The sequence below is a fragment of the Plecotus auritus genome (genome assembly GCF_963455305.1).
Source record: "Plecotus auritus genome assembly, chromosome: 2".
Lineage (NCBI taxonomy): Eukaryota > Metazoa > Chordata > Mammalia > Chiroptera > Vespertilionidae > Plecotus > Plecotus auritus.
Window position 1 is genome coordinate 34,638,164 of NC_137771.1, and position 15,695 is coordinate 34,653,858.

The 15,695-nt window shown below is 41.1% G+C and overlaps 1 protein-coding gene across 2 annotated transcripts in view; it reads right to left on the minus strand.

The window, feature by feature from the left end:
* Positions 1-15,695, minus strand: part of ZFYVE9 (zinc finger FYVE-type containing 9) — a 133,282-nt gene that overhangs the window by 90,798 nt on the left and 26,789 nt on the right. For both annotated transcript variants that reach the window (XM_080653677.1, XM_080653676.1), the window contains exon 2: positions 3,193-3,298. The gene's annotated coding sequence lies outside the window, so the exon portion shown is untranslated. The remainder of the gene's footprint in view (positions 1-3,192; positions 3,299-15,695) is intronic.

A 15,695-nucleotide genomic window follows, 5' to 3' on the forward strand; every position in this document is an offset into this window, starting at 1 on the left:
CTGTGATATTCCCACCAAAAATGCATTACCTGAATCTAGTCATGAGGAAATAGCAGGCAAACCAAAATTGAGGGACATTATACAAAATAATTGGTCTGCAATTTTTAAGTGTCAAGGTCAAGAAAATCAAATACCACAGAACTATTTCAGAAAGAAGGAGACTAAAGAGACATGACAACTAAATGCAACACGTGATTTGAAACTAGATCCTCTTTACATAAAGAACATTATTTGTACAACTAGGGAAACTTGAATAAGGTCTGAGAATTAGGTGGTGGTAATGCATCACTTAATCCCCTGACTTTGATGGCTGTATTGTGATTATGTAGGATACTGTCCTTGTTTGTAGGAAACAGTTTCAAAGGTGACGCGGCATGCAGCTAGCAACTCACTCAAATGGTTCAGAGAAAAAAAGTTTTTTGTAATATACTTGCACCTTTTCTATAAACCTGAGATCATTTTTAAATTATTTAAAATGCACCAAAAGTGTCTATCATATTTTTAATTTCAGGGGACTTTCTTTTTTTGATTCTTTTTATGACATCTTGATCTTAATTCATGGATATAATTTCTTCTCTTACCTCTCTGATGTAATTACCTACAGTTTTGTTTTTGTTTTCAAACTTTCTTCTGTTTCCAATATCATTTCCTTCAAGTTCCTCTTTTGTACTTTTGTGTTTTGGTCTCTGTCTTTCACACTGGACCATTCCCCAAATGCCTATATATTGAACAACTGAAGTACTAAAAGCCAATTGCAAAGTTCTGCATGTGTGGCTTCTCAACTAGAAGGCTTCCAATGAGTGGTGAACACAACTATTTCACTGAAAGACCTCAAAATGTCAGTAAACGTAAGTTTTTCTTTGGACTCCAGAGAAAACTCATAATCTCCTGTCAGGGGGTGCAGAGCTGTAATACCAGAAAATCACCTTCTGAAAGAGCAGAGGAAAGAGTGAGGGAAAGGGTCTCACTTGTCAATATATAGGATTTCCTTTAATCCCCGTTTTCACTATGGTGCCTCATCCCTGATCTCTGCAAGCCTCTTTAGTTTCATTTTCCAAAGAAAAACCTGTAGTCTCCTGAGGACTTGGTAGAGGGGCAGACTTCTCACTGCAAAAACTGTGCCTCTCAAAAGATTTAAATCTGTGTCAGGATTCTTACTTGCCTTTTTATAAAAGTACCCATCTCCTTTTAAAAACAAGTCACTAAATATTATATAGCACATCTCAAAAAGGAATGTAATAACTTAATTTTCAGTAGTTTCTTCCTGAGGATCTCTTCATTTGTCTTTGGGCTTGTAGACCCCTTTTTCTCTTTTATTCTGTTGACCAGAGAGCTTTTAAACAGTCTCCTGAATCTGTCTTTTACAGCACTGATCTGACTGCCTCTCTGGCTCCTTCACTGTACTTCCTCTTTATGCCATATACTAATTGCAATAAATGTGTACATACATGCATCCAACATTATTGAGCATCTACTGAATACCAGGCACTATCCTAATCATTAGGTTACAATGACAAATAAAACAATGTCCTTGGCTTAAAAGTGCCTAACGTTTCATAGAGGAGATGGATAAATGAATTTAAAATATTAAAAAAAAAACCCATTGTGGTATATACTAATTAACATGTATGTACTGGTGCTATGGAGCCAAAGAAAAGGTGAATCCAAACTGCAAGGGTGTATAATTTTGGGTAAGGTGGACTATAGTAATAAATATTATAATAATTTATTATTACTTATTTATTTTTATTATTATTATTGACCATCTTTCAGTGGATGAAAACTTCCTAAAGAGGTGGCACCTGAAGAATAAAATTTCACCACATGAAAGCAGAGAAGGGCACTCCTCTCTCATACTCCCATGTGAGAAGGCTAGGGGACAAGGAATACCTTGCTAACAGTAGGCCCAGAAGTTTTGATGAGGAAGGCACTACTGCTAAATGTCTTTGCTCCACTCTCAACTGAATAGAAAAGGAGCTCAGTCTCCTGTGACAACTGTTAGACCCTGCCTCTATCCTCAAAGCTTACATGGAAAACCAGAAACTCAGCCAGAATATATGACACTCCATTAGTGAATGATGCAATCAGTTTCGGAAACCAATCTCATCTATGTACCCTCTACCCCACCACCATTTTTTACCCCTTAAATAATCAAACTTGATTTCTAGTCAGCAAAAAGCCAATGATTCCTGCTCTAAAGAACTATTAAAATACTTACAATTTTCTTTTCTTTTACAAATAAGCGTAGATGTATTTAGTTATTATTAATTGGTTTTAGAGAGAAAGAAGGAAAAGAATATAAGAAAGAAACATCAATTTGTAATTTGTTGTTCCACTTCTTTTTTTTTTTTTTATCCTCACCCAAGGATATTTTTTTCCATTGATTTTTTTAGTGAGAGTGGAGGGGAAGGGGAAAGAGGGGATGGAGCGTGAGAGAGAAAGAAACATCAATGTGAGAGAGACACATCAATCGGGCACCTCCCGCTGGCATCCCTTCCTGGGGCCGGGCGATTAAGCCCTCAACCAAGGCACATGCCCTTGACTTCAGCCATTGGGCTGACATTCTAACCACTGAGCAAAACAGGTCAGGGATGTTGTTTCTCTTTATGCATTCATTGGATGATTCTTGTATGTGCCCTGATGGGGCTCGAACCCACAACCTTGGCAAACTGGGATGATGGCTCTAACCAACTGAGCTACCCAGCCAGGGCACTACTTCCAATTTTCTTCAAAGTACTGCTCTTCATAAGTAGTCTAAAAATGCAAAATAATGTAATTAAATCTATATTTCTGATTCCCTGCTCCAAAATTAGCTTTAATTGTTGAACTCTTGCATGATGAATAAGAAATATAAATGGCACTAATTGGGTAGATTACTATTATTTGCTCTTAACAATATTGCTCAAATCCATGTTCTTCTTCATGGTGAAATTACTATGTATGCTCAAGGTAGAAATTGACTCTAAAAGCACTGATAGAGAATTTAGCATTTTTGACATAATTCAATAGTCATTTAAAAATATCCTTTTGTTCTGAATTTAAGTCAAATTTTTCTTAAAACTACACTCCTGATTTAAGAGGCAATGTTATTAATGAAGCAAGCAGCATATATACATAAGCATTATTTTTTATAGATCTAGTTGTTTTCTTAAGTTCAAGCTCTAAGAGAAATATGAACATTGGTTTTCTTACCTTTTTCCCCTTACACATGTGATAAGAAACAGACTTCCCTGTGCTTAATCATGATGCTTGCTGCACTGCCAGCCAGTCCTGCTGATTCAGTATGTTCTGTTTGATCCTAAAGAAAACACACATTGCTCATTACATTTGCAAAAGCAAGAAGCTGTAATTTTCTTCATATAAACCTATCATAGCCAGACAAATAAAAGCTATGGGGCTTAAACAATAAATTATAATTACATCTACAGATTCGAAGATGTGGCTGGCCAGCATGAAATGTAATGCAGCAAGCAGACACATTTTATTGTCTGAAAAGGTCAACAGGTAAATGTTACAATGAACAATTAAGACTTTTTGCACACTTCTTATTTTCAATATATAATACAGAGTGAAACATCAAGGCAGGCTCTTTCTACCCAATGCCTTTAATTATGTTAATTCATAATAATATCACTGATTTATGTTACAATAGGCTCCCCAAGAATCCAAAGCTAACAAACCTGCTGCTTCACAAGAAAGTCCTTGTTAGTGTGATTTTTTTTTTCTACCTATACAGAACTCTTAAAATGAGATTCAAAAGCTTCCTGCTAAGATTTTTATTGCCAAACAACTGTTTTCCTCCAAATGGAGTCTCTTATGATCCCAGGACTCTTCTGCTTAGTAGCAATGGATCTATTAACCCAATTTTAACATATACTATCAGGTGTATGCAAAAGCCAAAGTTTTCTCAGATGTTATTTCCTTCTTCTCAATATATGACAAGATCCATGAAGTTATAGTAGTCCAACAAATGCCTCTATTAACTGCTCAGAGATAATTTGAAATTCGTTAAGAGCTTAATTTAGCCTTGAACAAGATTAGTAGTTGAAACTAATCACAATAAAACTAAGAATATCATATTAGCAGTATAAAAATATCTATCATATAGTCATAGAATTTTCAAAACAAGAAAATACATTAGAGATGATCTAATGGACATCATTTAATTTTAAAAATAAAATGAGGCACTAAAAGAAATTTGTTGATATTATTACAAACATGATTCCATTATCTGATGTGAAAATTATGTGCTTACTAAAAAATAAGAGAATAAGAAAAAGGCCTAAAACTCCAGAGACCAATAAAACAATATGGAACGAAAATCACTGGTAAAAGATTTTTGTATTTTGAGAACTTGAAAAAATATGTACAGGCTACATATTCTATATGAGAAGAGCTGCTGATGCTAAAAAAAAATAGACTTGCATTTATCAAGAAGAACTAAATCATATCAGGTATGAAAGGGACAAAATCAAATGAGAATGAGGCAAAGTAAGGTCCTCCTCTCTAATACCTAGCTAATTGAAGTCTTATTTAACAAAAAAAAAATTAATTCTATAGATTCAAAGTCAAATCCGGTATGTGTGTGAGAAAAGTCCAATAACACCATGTAACTATCCCAAAGATCATAGGTTTTTCTTCTGGAATCATATTTCTTTGACCATCTAGTCTCAGCTGGCAAAGCCTCAAGCCTGGTTAAGTCCAACTGTCTACTAGTACTTACTTCACACATTCCCCCAAACAGCTTAAATGTGGCTGAATTAAAAAAAAAAAAATCACACAGATGGTAACTGGTCTCAACTTTACAATTATGACTTCACAGTACATCTTCCTTAGTCAATCTACTTTCAACCCTGTACCTGATCTCCACCTTCTGGTATGCCTGGAATGTTTATCTCCCCCACTGGACTGTGAGAGTTCATGGAGAACAAGGGCTATGTCTTCCTTCCCTGTAATCCACGGTATACCAAATAGTGCTCAATAAATGCTTCATGAAGAAATAGACTGTATGAAATTAATGAAGTCATATTTAAGTAATCAACTTCATGATAAAGATTTCTTCCTCCCTAAGAAATAAATATTTGTGAATTTGTGTCACAGGTGAGAGGGACAGCAAGCAAATGCAAGAGCGAATAAAAAAAATGGAGAAATTCTCTAGTGGAAGAGAAAAAAGTGATAAGGATTTAAATAATTGCAAAATTTTATCACAGGCCCTTTGACATAATAACTACTCTTCTAGATATTTATCTTAAAGAAGTATTCGGATAAACAGAAAAGATGTAGTATAAGTTACTGTTAGATTGATGTTTAAAATAGTAAGATATTAGGAAAAATCTAAACAGCAAATGAAAGAAGCAATTTACAAAATGGTACAAAAGGTAAGACTCCATATTTGGGGAGAAACTTAAAAGTCTTAAAAAATATACACCCAAATATAATGGAGAATCTCTCAACAGGATTTGGGTGATTTACATTGTTTTCAAGCCTCTATAGACCTAATTTTTTTAGGATAAATGTATGTTATTTGTTAAATAAAAGGAAAGAGAATTGAAGATATGTGAATTTCAATGAATAAAAACCCAAACTACTTAAATTTTTACCTTCAAATAGAAAAACTGAAAAAGGAAACAGAAAAAAACAAGGATTTTTTAAAAATCCTCACGAGAATTTTTTTTAATTGACTTTTAGAGCGAGGGGAAGGGAGAGAGAAAGAGGGAGAAAGAGAGATACATCAATTGGTCACCTCCCATTCACACCCTGACCGGGAATTGAACCTGCAGCTTAGGAATGGAACCAACCACCTTTCGGTGAACAGAACAATGCTCCAACCAGCTGAGCCACCAGGCCAGGGTGGAAAAACAAGGATTTAAAAAAATTATTTCCCTGGGATATGTAACAGAAGATTAAATTTTTAATTATAATGTGGGGAAAGAAAAAGAATCGCCTAAAATTAAGATACCAAAATTTTATTTTAAAAATAAACATATAAGGAATAATGACACGAATAAAACTGATGTTTAAAATCTAAAATGCGGCCCTGGCTGGGTAGTTCAGTTGGTTAGAGCATCGACCCGATATGCCAAAGTTGCAGGTTCAATCCTGTCAGGGCACATACAAGAATCAACCAATGAATGCATAATTAAGTGGAACAACAAATCAATGTTTCTCTCTATATAAAAAGCAATACATTTTTTTAATTTAAAATATAAGATGCAAACAATTTATAGGAATCTTTGATATGGACATGTTTGTAACAAGAGATTTATGAAGGTAATAATTTCCAAAATCCTGGCCATAGGTCAAAAAAAGAAAAGAAAATGAGGGTAAACTAGAAAATATTCTCAATTAAGTATCGTTTCCTATCTTGGTGCTAATTAATACTATTCACCACAGAACAAATTCAGTATCTGCTTAGTAACTGAAGTACTTAATAACATTTCCACCAGGAAGTCTGGCAAGGAATTAAACTCAACATGTACAAAACTGCATTCAATATTCCGAAGTCCTCTTCCTTGGTTCCCTATCCTAGTCTGGGCAGGGCTCTCCAAGTAGGTGTAGCAGATTTCTATTTCCAAAGATGGCTGCTACAGTATCTCCCATCCCATAGAAATTTCTTACGAGAGTGGTGAAATCTATATCCACTTCCTCCAAACCTGGGCAGACCATTACCACCTCAACTAATAGAGCAAAACAAGAGGGAGACTACAGTAACTTCTCAGGACACTCATTCTTAAAATCCAGTTATAATGCCAGATAAACTACATGGAAAGGACAGATGTAAGTGATTTGGCCCATGAACCTCACACATGTGAATTAGCAAGCTTCAAGATGACTGACTCCATCCCCAGTCCCTGTCTGACTACAACTACATGAAGACTCCTAGGAGAGAACCATCTAGTTGGGCCCAGTCAATCCCCAGAACCAGAAGAGATACTGATTTTTCCATGTATAAGACGCCCCCATGTATAAGACACACCCAACTTTTCCAACCCAAAATTAAGAAATCAATATTTTAAACAAAAAACAGAACACATTTTTTATTTAGTAATTACCGCAGGTAATGTTTACATACAGTACTATGATATTATGCAGCATATCACTTTATTCATCCTATTGCATCACTGCTCTCTTCTTCATCACTATTAGTTCCAGACATATCAATTTCTTCAACTTCTATTGTACCACTGCTGTCTTCTGAGTCACTGTCTATATATGTGAGATCATCCTCATAAACTGGTGGCATTTTCTGAGCTAACTTGTGTTCTCATGACCAACCCTTCTTGCCTCATGAAACTGATGCACCATTTTGCCTATCCTATAAAATCCTATCTAATAAAAGAGTAATATGCAAACTGACCGTCACTCCAACACACAAGATGGCTGCCCCCATGTGGACACAAGATGGCAGCCACAAGATGGCCAGCAGGGGAGGGCAGTTGTGGGTGATCAGGCCAGCAGGGGAGGGCAGTTGGGAAGGACCAGGCCTGCAAGAGAAGGCAGTTGGGGGCGATCAGGCCTGCAGGGGAGGGCAGTTAGGGGTGACCGGGCCGGCAGAGGAGGGCAGCTGGGGGCGACCAGGCCTGTAGGGGGGGACAGTTGGGGGGGACCCAGGCCTGCAGGGGAGGGCAGTTGGGGGCGACCAGGCTGGCAAGGGAGGGCAGTTAAGGGCGACCAGGCTGGCAGGGGAGTGGTTAGGGGGTGATCAGGCTGTCAGACAGAAGTGGTTAGGGGCAATCAGGCAGGCAGGCAGGCAAGCAGTTGGGAGCCAGCAGTCCTGGATGGATTGTGAGAGGGATGTCTGACTTCCTGTTTAGGCCCGATCCCACCAGGCAGTCGGACATCCCTCAAGGGGTCCCAGATTGGAGAGGGTGCAGGCTGGGCTGAGAGACACCCCCCACCCCCGTGCACGAATTTCATGCACCAGGCCTCTAGTCAACAATGTTCATTTCGCTTGCAAACATTCTTTCCTGACATTGAATAAGCTTGATTGACACACATAAGCCACTCTGGTGCTGCTCCATAATCCAAGTCTTAAGCGTCTGCTCCAAGTTTGCCCGTTTTGCTGGTTTTCCTCTTAAGGCCTTCTTCTTTTTTGGCATGTTAAGGCATTGTTCTTCCTGTTTTCTCCACTGTCTGATCATACACTCAGTGGGAGGAGGTCCAAACTGTCTCTCTGCAGCTCCATTTCCATGCTCTTTTGCATAGCTGATTACATTCAGTTTGAATTTTGCAGAGTAAGACAATTGCTTACCAGTATTTATCTTTTTATTGTTTGACATTTTTATGGGCTCAGAATGCTCTGGTCCCTGTTGCATCTGCGGCACTCTCCACCTCCAATTACGGCATCAGCTGACGTCAGTAATAATAAGGCTCGTGATTGGAGGAAGCCTGTTTGACAAGGAATGGGCAGCTACACATCCTCGAGGCTCCCTCCTCGGCTGAATTCCATGTATAAGACACCCCTCGATTTTCAGTCTAACGATTTTAGAAAAAAATAGCATCTTATACATGGAAAAATCCTATCTAATAAAGAGGGAATATGCTAATTGACCATCACTCTGTCACAAAGATGGCTGCACCCACAGCTGAGGCCAAGTTCCCATCAGGAGCCTTACCGAACAATCAGCAGGGACCTGAGGCTACGCCCTTCCCCGACCCTGTGGGGCTTGACAGGGGACCTGAGGCCATGCCCTCCGTCCTAGAGTCAGGCTAGGGGACCTCAGGCCGCACCCCCCGCCCAAGTGCCAGGCCAGGGGACCTGAGGCCATGGCCCCCTCCTGGCAGGGCTTGACGGGGGACCTTGACCTCAAGGTGCATTTCCTGTCCTGGTGCTGGGCTAGGAAACCTCAGGCTGTTCCCCCCGCCCCAGCGCCAGGCCGGGGGACCTCAGACCGCACCCCCCCACCTCAGCGCTGGGCCAGGGGACCTGAGGCTGCACCCCCTGCCTGGCTGGGCTTGACGGGGGACCTCAAGCCATGCCCCCCACCCAGCGGGGCTTGACAGGGGACCTCAAGGTGCACCCCAAGTGTTGGGTTGGGGGACCTGAGGCTGCGCCCCCTGCCGGTGGGGCTTGACGGAGGACCTGAGGCTGCGCCCCCCTGCCTGGCGGGGCTTGACGGGGGACCTCAGGCCTTACCCCCCCACCCAGCGAGGCTTGACAGGAGACCTCAGGCCACACCCCCCACCCGGCGAGGCTTGACGGGGGACCTTAAGGTGCGCTTCCCGTCCTGGTGCTGGGCTAGGGAACCTCAGGCTGCTCCCCCTGCCCAGCACCAGGCCAGGGGACCTCAGACTGCACCCCCCGCCCGGTGGGGCTTGATGGGGGAACTCAGGCCATGCCCCCCACCCAGCACCAGGCCAGGGGACCTGAGACTGCGCCCCCCCTGCCTGGCAGGGCTTGACAGGGGACCTCAGGCCATGCCCCCTACCCAGCAGGGCTTGACGGTGGACCTCAAGGTGCACCCCCAGTACTGGGTCTGGGGAACTCAGGCCACACCCCCCGCCCAGCAGGGCTTGATGGGGGACCTGAGGCTGTGCCCCCCTGCTGGTGGAGCTTGACCGGGGACCTGAGGCTGCGCCTCCCTGCCTGGCTGGGCTTGATGGGGGACCTCAGGCCATGCCCCCCACCCAGTGGGGCTTGACAGGGGATCTCAAGCCGTGTCCCCCACCTGGTGGGGCTTGACGGGGAACCTCAAGGCATGCCCCCTACCCCAGTCTGGGCTGGGAGACCTCAGGCCATGCCCCCATCCTGGCACCGGGCCAGGGCACCTGAGGCTATGCCCCCTGCCTGGCAGGGCTTGACAAGGGTGGGACTGGCCAGGTCTGGATCTGGCCCAATGGGGAGGGGCAGCCGGGTCTGGGTCTCACTCGATTTTGAGGTGCATGTGGGTGGGCGGGGACTTGACTCTGGGTCCCATGGTGTGCCCCAGACTCTGACAGGAGGAAGGTTTTCACATACATTTTACTAATTTTCTTTCATCTCTGACACTTCTATTATAGAGAAAGGGCAAATTAGCAATATTAAAGTATTTCCTCTAATTAATTCCCTTTTAATGTGCACAGATTTCGTGCACCGGGCCACTAGTACAATAATAATTGTTTGAAGCCACTATGTTTTGGTGTACTTTATCATATAGAAATAGATATATGTAACAGTAGGTTTGTAATTTGTTACTCTTCAACCCAATCGTATATAAATATTCTAAAGAAAAGGGTTAGAGCCCTGCCCAGTGTGGCTCAATGGTTGGAGTGTTAGCCCACTCACTGAAGGGTCGTGGTTCAATTGCCGACCTCTCTCACATCGATGTCCCTCTCTCTCTCCCTCTCCTTCCCTCCCTCCATCCCTTCCACTCTCTCTAAAAATTAATGGGAAAAATATCCTCAGGTGAGGATTAATGGGGAGGGGAGATAAAGAAGAGAAAAGGAAAAAGAAAAGGATTAGAACCATAAAAGGGATAGGCAAAAACAGAGACCCACTGATGACAACCTCTCCTCATTGAGTGGGCTCAATCAAACAGCCCTCGGGCTTCTTAGAGTACAGTTTAGGAAACACCTCATTATTTAAGCAAGAAGCTGGGATGAGGGAGGGGGTGTTACCTTCTTCTATAGTAGTTTATCAAAGTTTTCCTCTAAATAACATACAGTACTCTACTAATAAGTAAAAAGTTCTGGTAACTGAATTCTTTACCTTTTTTCCCTCCATATCATTAACTTTCCAGAACCATTTTAGTACTCCTTATAGATTGGCACCCTAGGAACTCATTTAAGCTAGGCAGATCTTTAATAAGTCTATGCATCATTATCCATCTGGCTCACCAACCCAAAACCTTAAATGCCATTTTAGATACTACCTCTACTTCTCCCCACCTCTACATTCAAATTAACACCACATCTTGTCAATCTTGCTTTTTAAATCTCTCAAACTCATCCACTCTCTCCATTCCCACTGCCATATCCCACACCACCACCATCTTTCCGTTGCCCAAATTTTTGCAAGAATCCTAACTAGTCTCCCTGTCCCGCACCCATTTTGTAGCCATCTAGCCTAGTCTCTATACAAATACAAAACAAATCTGATTATTTTATTTTGTACTTAACACCATTCAATAGTATCCGTTTACCCTTAGAATAAAGTCCATACCTCTATATGGTTTCTGCTTACTTCTCTAGTAGGATACCTCTCTATTCTCTAATTTTTGCTCTATGCATGGTGAACATGATCAACTAAACTTTCAATTCTCAATCTTGCTCATCCTATTTCTCAAAACAGGCTTTCATACTGATAGGGGCTACAATATGAATGAACTTTGAAAACATTATGCTAAGTGAAAGAAGCCAGTCACAAAAGACCACATAGTGTAAGGTTCTATTTATATGAAGTGTTCAGAAAAAGGAAATAGAAAGTAGATTCATTGTTGCCAGGGGTTAGGGAGAGGAGGGAATAAGGGGAGTGACTGCTAAATGGGTATGGGGGCTTCTTTTGGGGTTAATGAGAATGTTCTGTAATTAGACAGCGGTGATGGTTACACAACTCTGTGAATATACTGCAAACAACTGAATATATACTTAAAAAGAGTGAAATTTTATGGTATGTAAATTACATCTCAATAAAACTGTTATAAAAACAAAATAAAACATTCCTTCACTCATTATTATTTAGTTCTGGAATACTCTGCCTGTGACACTGTTACTTGACTAATTCTCACTTATCCTCCTTATCGTACCCTAAACATCACATCTTCCAGGAAGCCCTTCTAATCTAAGTCTGGGATAGATGTCCCTTCTTTCTTAATTATCTTTACCTCCTCTATCATAGCACTTACCAACTGAATTATGATTTTTTTTTAAATATATTTTATTGATATTTCACAGAGAGGAAGGGAGAGGGATAGAGAGCTAGAAACATCGATGAGAGAGAAACATCGATCAGCTGCCTCCTGCACACCTTCCACTGAGGATGTGCCCGCAACCAAGGTACATGCCCTTGACCGGAATCGAACCCGGGACCTTTCAGTCCGCAGGCCGACGCTCTATCCACTGAGCCAAACAGGTTTCGGCTGAATTATGATTTTTTAAACTACTTGTCTCTCCCTTCCAGGCTATTGAGATTTTTCAGACTGCTTCTGTCATACTTACCATTACATCCCTAGTATACAGCATAATGTTTGGCAAAGAGTAAGTGCTCATAACCACTTGTAACACCAAGTGAAATAACTAAAGGATTTACTTTCACAGCACTTCCACCTAGGAAATTTTTCCATACAAAGGATCTCAAGAATTGTGCTGAGACTAAGACTCTAACATATTTACTATTTCAAAGTTTGTTAACACCAACATAAAATTATTTGTTTGCATACTGAAGAACAGTTCAAACTTAAACCATGTTTTGTCAAGGCTTTCTATCCATAATCACAACTCTTCAGACAGCTCCTATTAGTTTGATGACTTACTTTTAAAGAAAGAAAAAAGTGTGATTCAAGAGAATCTATGAATACAACAATGGAATATCTAGCAAAACTGAATTCCAAATCAACCATGACCAACATGTAATAGACCTGCCCGTGTGATGTCTAATCCAAATGAACACCTCTTATGAGTAGTCAGTGGAGCTTGGTGAAAGAGCACTGGTGCAGGACTCTGGCAAGCCCAGGTTGGAATTCATGCTCCAGCATTTAACAGCATTGCTGCTTTGAGCAAGCTACTTACCCTTTCTAAGTCTCAGTTTCTTTATATTTTATATGAAAACTATACTTTTCAGGATAGTTTTAATGATGAAGAAGAATGCGTTTATATAAAGTGCCTCACTTAAATCTGATACATACGTGCTCAATAAATGGTAGCTATAATTATTGTCAAAAGCAATTTGTGTGAAAGAATTAGAAAAGAAAGGCAGAGTATATCAGGACCTTAATATATCAGGACCTTTGGTCTTAAGTGATCAATTCAAGTCTTAACAATGAAAAGAAATACAGGAACAAAAAAGTAACCTAACTGTTCAACTTTCTGAAGAGGCTAAGTACATTTGATCCTAAAATAAAACCTTTTACATATGAACACTCTCAACTCACAGTGGCAGAAAAAAAGAAATGAGATAATCTTTGAAAAGAGCTTTATTCCTGCAAATCAAGACCAAAGTACATTAAGAGAGCAGGATCTGGGAAGTTGACATTGTTGCTATCCCACATTCACACAGGGCTTCAATTTCCAGGGTATCAATCTGGCACCTTTCACAAACACTGAATTAGAGCCAGGTGGTTGTTTCCCCTAGTATACACTCAACAAAAAGCACAGTAGTTTAACAAATATTGGGAAGCATGATGATAACAGGTATACCAAATATACATATGCTCTCAAATCTCTAGAACAGTAACTGATTTGAGATTGGCACTAAAATAAGGAACATGTATAATTCCAATGTTTGGAGTAATAAGATTCAAGACCATATAAACAAATGTGTATATACATGGATAGTATAGGGTCAGAAACTATTCAGATATACAACATCCCTAAACTAACATATAAATTGCTTGTTCATTACTGAACTATTAATTAACACTATATCAGTCCAAAATCAATCTCTAATTTCTAGACAGCAAATACCTACTGGATTATCTTTGCCAACAGAATTCTAGAGTTGCCGCCTCTCACTCCATACACACACATAAATTTTTATTGCAAGATACAATGCCATGTTCAGGGAAACCTACCAACCTAACCAATTTATTAAATTGATGTGAGCTCCTGATCTAAAATGAATGACTCACAAACCCTTCTACACTATTACTGAGAGATACATACAACTGCAATCCCTGGTTTTGGATTCTGTGAGATATCCTAGTATCCTCAAAAAACTTCCCTTTTTTCTTACGTAAGCTCCAGTTGGTTGCTAACTTGTAACAAAAGTCTTAACAAATATATTCCAATAGCATGATATAAATTGAGACAAACAATATCAAAATCACAGTTTTAACCTTAATTGCATACCTAAAAGTTCAAAGATTAGACACCAACACTGATATTCTATGACCTACAAGTAGATAATACATGAGAGATAAATTCACTGGAGGTAGGGTCTTATCATTTGGATCATTCTAGGAAGAAGACTGACAGGGAAATATAATTTGTACACCACAAATTGTGTGCACCAAGAGTAGTAACAAGAGTATATGTAAAGCAAAGTATGACTCACCACTAATCCAATCACTACACCTGATATATTTCATATACCAGTAACAACTATTGGGAAAATAGCCAAACTGGTAGGTTCATAAACTGTATACCTTAATACTTGCAGTAAATTTAGATACTATGTTTGCTCCTGCCTTGACTTTTGCTGATATTTAGAGCAGAGGTGGGAAACCTTTTTTTTCTGCCAAGGACCATTTGGATATTTATAATATCATTCATGGATCATACAAAATTTTCAACTTAAAAATTAGCCTGCTAGATTTGGTCAACTATTTAATTAACTTACCCCTAATGCCTTGGCAGGGCCACACCAAATGATTTCTCCGGCCATAGACTGAGCCCTCCCCACCCCTGATTTAGAGCATTGTATCTTACTTTTAACAATGTCAAATTTAAGAAGAGCATAACTTGAATTGTCTCAGCCAAAGCTTGAGTTGAATAAAACAAGTCCATGCTCAAATTACTTGTATTATGAACATTATGTTATTACTAGAGGCCCGGTGCATGAAATTCGTGCACGGGGGGGGGGGGGGCGGGGGGGGGTGGTCTCTCAGCCCAGCCTGCACCCTCTCCAATCTGGGACCCCTTGAGGGATGTCCGACTGCCTGGTGGGATCAGGCCTAAACAGGAAGTCAGACATCCCTCTCACAATCCATCCAGGACTGCTGGCTCCCAACTGCTTGCCTGCCTGCCTGCCTGCCTGATTGCCCCTAACCACTTCTGTCTGCCAGCCTGATCACCCCCTAACCACTCCCCTGCCAGCCTGGTTGCCCTTAACTGCCCTCTCTTGCCAGCCTGGTCGCCCCCAACTGCCTTCTCTTGCAGGCCTGGTCCTTCCCGACTGCCCTCCCCTGCTGGCCTGATCACCCACAACTGCCCTCCCCTGCTGGCCATCTTGTGTCCACATGGGGGCAGCCATCTTGTGTGTTGGTGTGATGGTCACTTTGCATATTACTCTTTTATTAGATAGGACTAGTGGCCCAGTGCGTGAAATTGCACACAGTAGGCTGCCCACTGCTTCCGCGGGAGCCGCAGCATGCCCTTGGGAGCTTCCACGAGCGGGAGGCAGGAGGGAGCTGCCGGTGAAAGCTGAGGGGGGGGGGAGGGACCGAAAGGTGCACCATGCAACTCCTGGTGACCGGTTGTGCATGCAGCCCCGCCCACCCACATACACCTCACTGCACACACAGCCCCGCCCACCTGCTGCGCATACAGCCTCCTGCTGATCAGTCGTTATGCATGAGGGCATGATGACCATTTGCATATTAGCCTTTTATTATATAGGAGGATTTAATAACAAGCCAAAGAAAATCTCTAATTGTAGATGCTCTCCCAGTTCTATTTTTGGCTCCCATTTCTTCTAAAGTTTTCAACTACCATCTCTACGTGAATAGCTCACTGCTTCTTCTGTTCCAAATTCCAGGGCTATGGCTTCACCTACCTAACTTTCAATACTTCTCCATTTGGATGTTTCACTACACCTCACATTTCAAACAGTGAACCCATCA